The sequence below is a fragment of the Talpa europaea genome (genome assembly GCF_964194135.1).
Source record: "Talpa europaea genome assembly, chromosome: 9".
Lineage (NCBI taxonomy): Eukaryota > Metazoa > Chordata > Mammalia > Eulipotyphla > Talpidae > Talpa > Talpa europaea.
The window spans coordinates 57,051,579-57,060,199 of NC_140076.1; the positions used below are offsets into that span (position 1 = coordinate 57,051,579).

Consider the following 8,621-nt stretch of genomic DNA (forward strand, 5'->3'; position numbering starts at 1 on the left):
GGTGGATTTTCCCTTGGCCCTGCTCATTCTCCATGGATACACTGGTTAACTACTATTCTCAAACCTGCAACTGAAGGGCTAATTCACTGGCACAGCTCTCATTCCTAAATCTAGCATCTAGATTTTTGTGTGTGTGTGTGTTTTTTGTTTTGTTTTGTTTTGTTTTTAGTTATCTGAACTGATAAGATACCCACTAAAACCAAGCTTTTCTTTTCAACTTGAACTGTCAGGACTATATTCCTGGAAATTACCTCCACAGAATAAAGTGAGTGTTGCTGACTTTTTTCTACTTATTCCCCATTGTTCTGGGAGATGTGTAGTTTAGCATCTAACTAGCGTTTAGAAGATGATGGTTTAGGAGTTCAACATTTAAGTAAGGGACCAGGAAAAAGAATAACTATAAGAAAGGAAATACCAAAATCAACAAACAACTATGAACCAGAGACACTCTATGGGGGGTGGGGGTCGGGGAAAGGAGGGATTGGGGTCAAAATAAGGGGGTTGTAATTGTATGGGGAATATAAAATATAAAATTTAAATAAAAAAACAAAAACAAAAAAAATAATCCAACTATTAGTGTTGATATGGAATTGACAGAAAAGAAATGTTAGTCATGTGATTTCTCAAAAATATATAAATAGGTTAGGTGCATGTTACTCAAGCAAGAGCGTATTATAATTGATCATAAAGACAATCTATGTAATTTGTCAAAGAGAACAATGTACCTAAGCATTTAAAATGCTTCTTAACTGTTATGGTAATCACTCTTGCTAGAAATATGACAGCACGTGTATTCTCAGATGATATATATTAGTTTATTTCAGCATTATTTTTAAGAGCAATAAATTTTAATCAAGTTAAATGTCTATCAGTGAGAGATTCTAAGGCATGAATAGGATCAGAACCTCTGCAACAATAAAACTTGTATTTTATCAGAATATTCAATGACTTAGAAAGTTTGTTAAGATAAGGATAAAAAACAATTAAAATATACAATGTTCCCTAAGATGTACAAATCTCAACAAATTTGTTATGAAGATCTACTGCATATCACAAATAAATAAAAATAGAATCATAAAAAAAATTTAAGTGTAGATTTAGTTCTTAATTATACTTACAATTTTTGAAGTATTCTGCAGCAGTGTTGCACGTGGCTGCATTAGAAATGGCCACCTGGAGCCCCACCTTTAAATATCAGGCATAGAGGTATATCTAAAACCCTCAATTACTAAACTGCATTTTTGAAATCCAAATTTTAAATAGGTAACTATAATAGTAAAATAAATTTGAAGCCAAGCATGCTGTCATTTGGAAATTTTACTTTTAACAAACTCGCAACAAAGTTTTACCTCTTTCTTCAAGGGAAAAAAAAAGACAGTTGAGTTTGATGGTGAACATATGGAAGATAAGGAAATATGTAATCTGCCACAAAGTGACTTCAAAAAGACATAGAGGTCTTCTTCCAAACCCATTTTCTATTTGTGTAAGTGAAGAGATGTACATTATTGCCCTACTTATGCCAAGTGAGTATTTCTGGAAATGAAGCTGGTATATGCCAGATGTTTGCTTTATGGTTCTATGTTTATCAATTCCTTGCATGTACCCTACACTTCTTTACATATAAGTTTGTAACCTCTCTGTGTCTCAGTCTCCTCATCTATATAGAGAATAACATTACCTCATTGGATTATTAAGAGGCATACAATGAATAATCCTTGTATAGTGCTTAGAACTCTGCCTATAAGTGCTCCATCAATGAAAGCCATTATCACTATAATTACTATTTATATATTAATGCTGCTGCTGTTGTGAGGAGAGAGACCCTATACTGCTAGTGATGAGATGGAGGTCCATTTCTGTCTTTTCCAGTTGAGTAGTTTTGAGTTTTATTTTCTCCTCTGTTTTAATTTTCTCATTTGGGAAAATTATAGTGTTGGGATATATAATCTTCAAATCCTGCCTGCTCTAGCATACTAAGATTCTGTGGGAGTTATAGCAACATTTTGCTTCATGTATCCTCAGGGAATAAAGATCCTTGATAAAGAGTCTATTAAACAAACACAAGTCTTTCTAAATCCTGGGACAAGGACTTTAACACAGAATTCTATTTGTCCTCAGGTGGCCCTGATCTAATATATGATGTTTTGCAATAAAACTCGTTTTTTCCCCTTCCTTACCGCCTCTCTGAGGTTCTTTTTCTCTGTCTTACTTAATCAGATCAGGCTGCTATAACAAAATACCATAAACTGGGTGACTTAAAACCAACAGAAATGGAACCTCCAGTAGATTGCAATTGAACTCAGGCAATAACTATAAGTCACTGGGATGCTGAGATTGGCAGGCAGTAAAAACTGGCTGAACACATCTCACTGAAAATATTGTTCCATGCAAAACAGTCTGGTGAAAAGAGCTCTAGAGACCTTTAAAATCCTTGTTTCTACCAACTTACCATCATTCCCCAGTGATTACAAAAATTAAGACAGCCTTTTAGGTTTAACACATTTTTACAGTTTTCATTGTGATTTACCTGTTTATAGCTCCACACAACAGACCTGAAGCTTGTGAGGCTGAACATGCCACTTCCCATTCACATAGTGGGGGAAGGGTGGGGACGTGAGAGACTAATTGGCAGAGGTGCTTGTGGGACACAGATCTCCTGAATCCTACCCCTGTGTATTTTTTTGCTAAATTTTGCTATCCCTAATTTTTATGAGAATGCCTTCTTTCTGTGTATTTAGTTCCAAATTTCCATTTTCAGAGTTACCTTCTGATGTGGAAACTCTGTAATTAAAGAATGACATCAAAATGATGTCCAGTTGAATAATATGCGCGTGGGTTGCATGTTTTGAACACTGGTGATACCAAGAAGCCTCCCATTTATTTAGCTGCGCAAAAATCGTCATCCAATGTCCTCTACCCAAAATGACCCAAGTAACTTTAAAAGCTACTCTTAAGAGCTATACAGCTGTGGGAAATGACTAAATAGCACTGAAAGCAGTACTCTGGTCATAAAAAGTTCAAAAATTAGACAATCTGGGTAGCAGAAAGAAACTAAAGGAACCAGGACACTGCACTTAACAAGTCACAGAATTTGTAATGAGGACAGGTGATGTGCTCAAGTGCTGAAACCAATAGCAGAACATGTTTTTTTTTTTTTTAATATTCCTGTTGAGGGAAATGCGAATCATAATCACAATGAGATACCACTTCATAACAGTGAGAATGCAAACTGGTCCAGTCACTATGGAAAGCTGTGTGGAGTATCCTCAAAATACTAAAAATGGAGCTACCATATGACCCAGCAATTCCACTTCTGGGAATCTACCCAAAGGACACAAAAACACTAATTCAAATGGAAACCTTCACTCCTATGTGTATTGCAGCAATGTTTGCAATAGCTAAGCTATGGAAACAACCTAAATGCCCCAAAACAGATGACTGGATCAAGAAGATGTGGTACATATACACAAGGAGTACTACTCAGTGATCAAAAAAGACAAACTCACATCATTTGCAGCAACACAGATGGAGCTGGAAGGAATTATACCCAGTGAAATAAGTCAGAAGGAAAAAGAAAAATATCGGTTGGTTTCACTTACATGTGGAACATAGGAACACTGAAAAAAGGGTCATGAAAAAGGCAAAACTTGCAGGCAGAATACAGATCTGAGGCAAACAGCAGGGGAAGGGGAGGGAGAGTGGTCAAAACAGGAAGGAAGAGCACAGGGACTATGATGGTTCATTGGTGCTGTGGTGTACTACACGGACTACACCTGAGGGGAGAAATCAAATACTGTACAAAAATGAACAACAATGTAAGAAAATAAAATAAATTATAAAAAAATAAAAATAAAGAACATACTAGGACAACATAAACAATATATGTATATATAGATACATAGATGTAGATAGATATTACATTAGTGAGCATGTAGGGGCCTTGGACCTCCTGACCATGGTACCTGTTGTTGGCACTGCTTTAGTGTTGTGAGGCTCTTGACTCAATGCTTTCCAAAAATATCCTAGGGGGCCTCCCCTGGGGGCGCAGCAGTTGAGTGCTGGGCTGCGAAGCTGCCCACAGCCTCTGCAGCGCCAGTTCGATCCCCGGCCGCTGGCGAGGGTCCCACATGGCGCACAGACCTCTCCTGCTGCCCACTGCTCCCCTCAGCGGTGTATTTCTTCAGTCTGCCTGTTCTGTTCCCTGCTTTGGCTCTGGTGAATGCTCTCACCCTCCTGTTTTTCTGACTGTACCCAGTGCTTGTATAAATAAATAAATAAATAAATAAATCTTTAACAAAAATATCCTAAAGTATTCAAGTGATGACACCTCAATGTCCTACCCATGGAAAACATTTCTGTGACACAGACACTTCCTGACACCTCTTGTAGGAGTGGAAATAGCCAAGGAGCACTTTGGCAATTGTCTTCATTCATTTATCCATCACCGACAGAAGTAGTAGTAAGCCATCTGGGCCGGTCACTCTCCTAGTAGATACTTCAGGAAACCTAGCAGACACAACTCTCTGCCCTTTTGGCTGGCATTCTAGTGAGCACTGGGGTGTGGGGCGGGGGGCGTGAGAGGGAGAGAAATAAAGGAGAAAAATAAATAAAATAAAATATAATCCATAAGTAGACAGTGAGAAATCTTAGGCCGTAATGGGGACAGTGAGTGAGGTAGATTATAATTTTAAAGAAGGTGGCCAGGCTCAATGATAAGGTGACATTTATCACAATATTAGAAGTTTCTGACTATAACAAAGAATACAATGGATACATATGAAGTGCTGTTCGTGACTGTATTTTGAAGGTATGGCTTGTAGTAATTCTTTTGTTCTGTGTTCTTTTTGTGCATGCTGTGGTTTTTTGTTTTTTTTTTTTTTTTTTTGGTGGGACCCTCGCCGGTGGCCAGGGAACGAACCGGTGCTGCAGAGGCTGCAGGCAGCCTCGCAGCCCAGCACTCAACTGCTGCGCCACCAGGGGAGGCCCCATGCTGTGTATTTTTAATTAATTGGAATTTTTGAGAATGTATTTAGGCATCTCTATTTTTAAAAAGCTGCTCCCAGATAATTCTGATGTATCATCAGATATAAAATTTTTTCCTTCACACCTAACATTTTAGATTCTACAGTCAAAATGATGCTGAAAATTCTGGACATACTGAATTCAAACCTTTATTATATTTCTAAAAAATCTTCCTGAAATTGGGCCTCCCCTGGTGGCACAGGCAGTTGAGCGCAGCGCTGTGAAGCTGTCCGCAGCCTCTGCAGCACCGGTTTGATCCCAGCCCGCCAGCAGGCTAGGGTCCCACATGGCCCAGCAGACCTCTCCTGTTGCTCCCGCTGCTCCCCTCAGCAGTGTATTTCGTCAGTCTGTCTGTTCTGTTCCCCACTCTGGCTCTGGTGAATCCTCTCACCCTCCCGTGCATCTGACCTATACCACAGTTCTTGTATAAATAAATAATCCTTTTTTTTTAGATGGCTAGTTCTTTCTCTTTTTTTTTTCTTTTCTTTTTTCTTTTTTTTTTAAGATTTATTTATTTATTTACCCAAGCGCTGGAGGGTGAGAAAGCTCTGGAGGGTACAGTCAGAAGTGCGGGAGGGTGAGAGAATTCACCAGAGCCAGAGCGGGGAGCAGAGCAGGCAGAAGGACCAAAGTACACTGCTGAGGGGAGCAGCGGGCGGCAGGAGAGGTCTGCGCGCCATGTGGGACCCTCGCTGGAGAGTGAGGATCAAACCGGCGCTGCAGAGGCTGCGGGCAGCTTCACAGCCCAGAGCTCAACCGCTGCGCCACCGGGGAGACCCAATAAATAAATCTTTAAAAAAAAAAAGAAAGAAAAAAAAAAAGAAAGGATGATGAGTTAAAAATCTTCCTGAAATTCCCATCAACTGAATTACTAAAGAGTTACACAAAAATACCTCATAGTGCATTGTAAGAAATAAATGATGTAATCCAAGTAAAGAGATGAGTATTGTGTTCAATGTATGTTTAACTGCCATCGCTCTTGTAGCTATTATTGCAAAAGGCTTAATGGAGAACAAGTCATTTCATCTGGACTTTGAAAGGGAATGGTCTATGAGTAAAGAATGTGAAGAATAGTCAGACCCTGAATTTTTTAGTCAGAGGAAATACATAGCCAAAGACATGGAGAATGAGCTCATCATAAGCAATGGCAATTTTTCCTTTTCTCCCAAATACATCTTCTGGGCTGTTAGTCCACAAGCTCCAATAGTGCTGGGATTATGGCCACCTTGCTCACTGCTTTTTTCTAGAATGCAACACTGCACATTAAACAACAACAAAAAAGATACAGCTATTTGTTGAATGTTTCAATTATTTTGACCACATCTAAAAGGTGTCCCTTTTAGCTGTGTCCTCAAGCCGTTTCTACTACATCTACATCATTTTAATAAGGAGATAGATTCCATGTTAAGAAAGGAGTCAACCATGTTCAAGCTGTGAAAATAAAATACATTCACTTGTTGGATTTGCATGCAAGAAGCAACTCATTTATCTGGTGTGGTCAGGAAATTAGTGAATTCTTTAGAATGGAAATATCCTTTAGTGCTAAATATTTTTTACTTTATTGCTTAACAAAGTTGGATGGAATTGTTTAAAAAGTTAATACAAAGACCAGTGACTTTTCAAACACTGCCTATATAACAAAATTGAACTTTTCTTTTAATGAATCTGTGTCAGTTACGGATCACAAGTTGTGAGCCACCAAAAATACCTTTGCCTAACTAACTTAAGCAAGGTAGTTTATTGCAGTATTTTAGAGTAGTCCCCTAAGTTAAATGAAAATTAAGCAACTAAAAAAAAAAAAAAAGAAAAGAAAATTAAGCAACTAATTGTGAAAAGTTCAGGAACCATGCAGCTCCAAGTATCATATGTGGAAAAATGGAGTCTCCATTCAGGCTACCACCAGGGTAAAGCAGCCTCAATAGTTCTGCTCAGCTTCCAAATTCCTGCAAGAAAAAAAGTGACTTATCTTGGACCATGAGGCTCAAGTCCCAAGAAGAGGAGTCTGAAAAAAGAGAGGACAACATTTCTTTTTTTTTAATTTTTTATTGAGGGGCCTCCCTGCTGGCGCAAGGGGTTAAGACACAGCACTATGAAGCAATCCACAGCCACTGCAGCATACGTTCGATCTCCAGCCAAGGAGGTGACCCACATGGAACAGCAGACCTCTCCTGACTCACCCGCTGCTCCCCTCAGCAGTGTATTTCAGTACATCTGCCTGTTCTGCTCCCCACTCTGTATCTGGTGAATCCTCTCACCTCCCGCCACACACCTCTGGCCTGTACCCCAATTCTTGATGCATAAATAAATAAATCTTTTAAAAAATAAAATAATTTTTTTTATTGAACATTAAGTTATGGTTCCACTGGAACTGAATACAACTTGGGAAGGGTGGTTTTCCAAAGGAAAATCACAGCAGTGCTTTCAAAAATAAGAACAGAATGAGAGCTGGACACATAAAAACAAGAGATCCAACACAGGAATTAAAGATCATTTGGAGGTGGGTGGATGGGTATTATTTTTGTTTGCTTTTATGAAAATTTCCTCTTTAATGAAGGCTTTTAATATGGAACCGATTTCTTGAATAAAATGAAGTTTCCAATACATTGAAATATAAATCACCATACTTACAACACCTGGCAGGAAAAAAAAACAAACTAGCAAGTTGACACAATTCCTGTAACAGCATGGTTTTGGTCTCAGATGCTTCCTCCATCTGCCAAGTGTGTTCTGCTGGATACAGAGCTCCCCACAGTTTTACAGGGTCACACTCAGCCGAGGCCGCAGCCCAGAGCACTCTGCCTGGGCCGTGGCGCTGTTGGCGCTGCTTGGACAGTAAAGTAGTCACTGGTACATTTAAACAGTGTATTGAGCATCCTTTAAATAGCCAAGTGAGAAACAACAAGGCAAAGGAATAATGTTATCGGAACAATGTTAGCAAGTGAGGATGGCTGTGTAAAGCTTGGGGCTGAAAAGTGGCTTCCCAGATTGATTTCTTTGGCTTCTTGGGCAGTGGCTGTGGAAAGAGCAAAATGAGGGTTCTGGTTCATGGATCATATAATGGACCCATCCCTGACTGCTGAACACCAAGATTCAGACATCAAATGGGTTTTAGGGGCTAGCTTAGCTATGTCCGTGGGCAACATGATGTGCTGGTACTCAAACTCCTTGTCTACTTGTGGAAGAGTGAATCTGTTTGTGTGACATCATCACTCCGCCTTAGGACCGTCAGCCCCGCACTGCCAACCTCCAAAAAACTCTAGTGATCCTTTGAATATCGGTTATAGTACAAGGTTATAATCCAGTGCTGTTCTTGGAAACCATTCTGTTGTTCAAGGCTACAGTCTCCCCATTCACCTAATGATCTCAGACTTGTGTACTTCTTGAGTTGCCATTTTTATAATTTTTGTTTCTCTTTTTCTTTCCAAATGTGTGTTTCTTGCTACTTTTAATTTACCTACTTTTGGTACTTTCCATTAACTTATCTTGCTACTTTCAACTGAACTACCTCCTCTACTTGGCTGAAGGCTAGGAAAGGAATGAACCGAGATTGTTAGACATGTGTACATAAGGAGACCGGAGGTAGTATGGGTCTACGAGTA

At 39.3% G+C, this 8,621-nt stretch overlaps 1 pseudogene across 1 annotated transcript; it reads right to left on the reverse strand.

Moving 5' to 3' along the window:
• Positions 1-7,939: 7,939 nt before the first annotated feature.
• Positions 7,940-8,226, reverse strand: LOC311176702 (cyclin-dependent kinases regulatory subunit 1-like; annotated as a pseudogene). The gene has a single exon. The product of its transcript is annotated as a cyclin-dependent kinases regulatory subunit 1-like (transcript).
• Between the last annotated feature and the right edge of the window lie 395 nt (positions 8,227-8,621).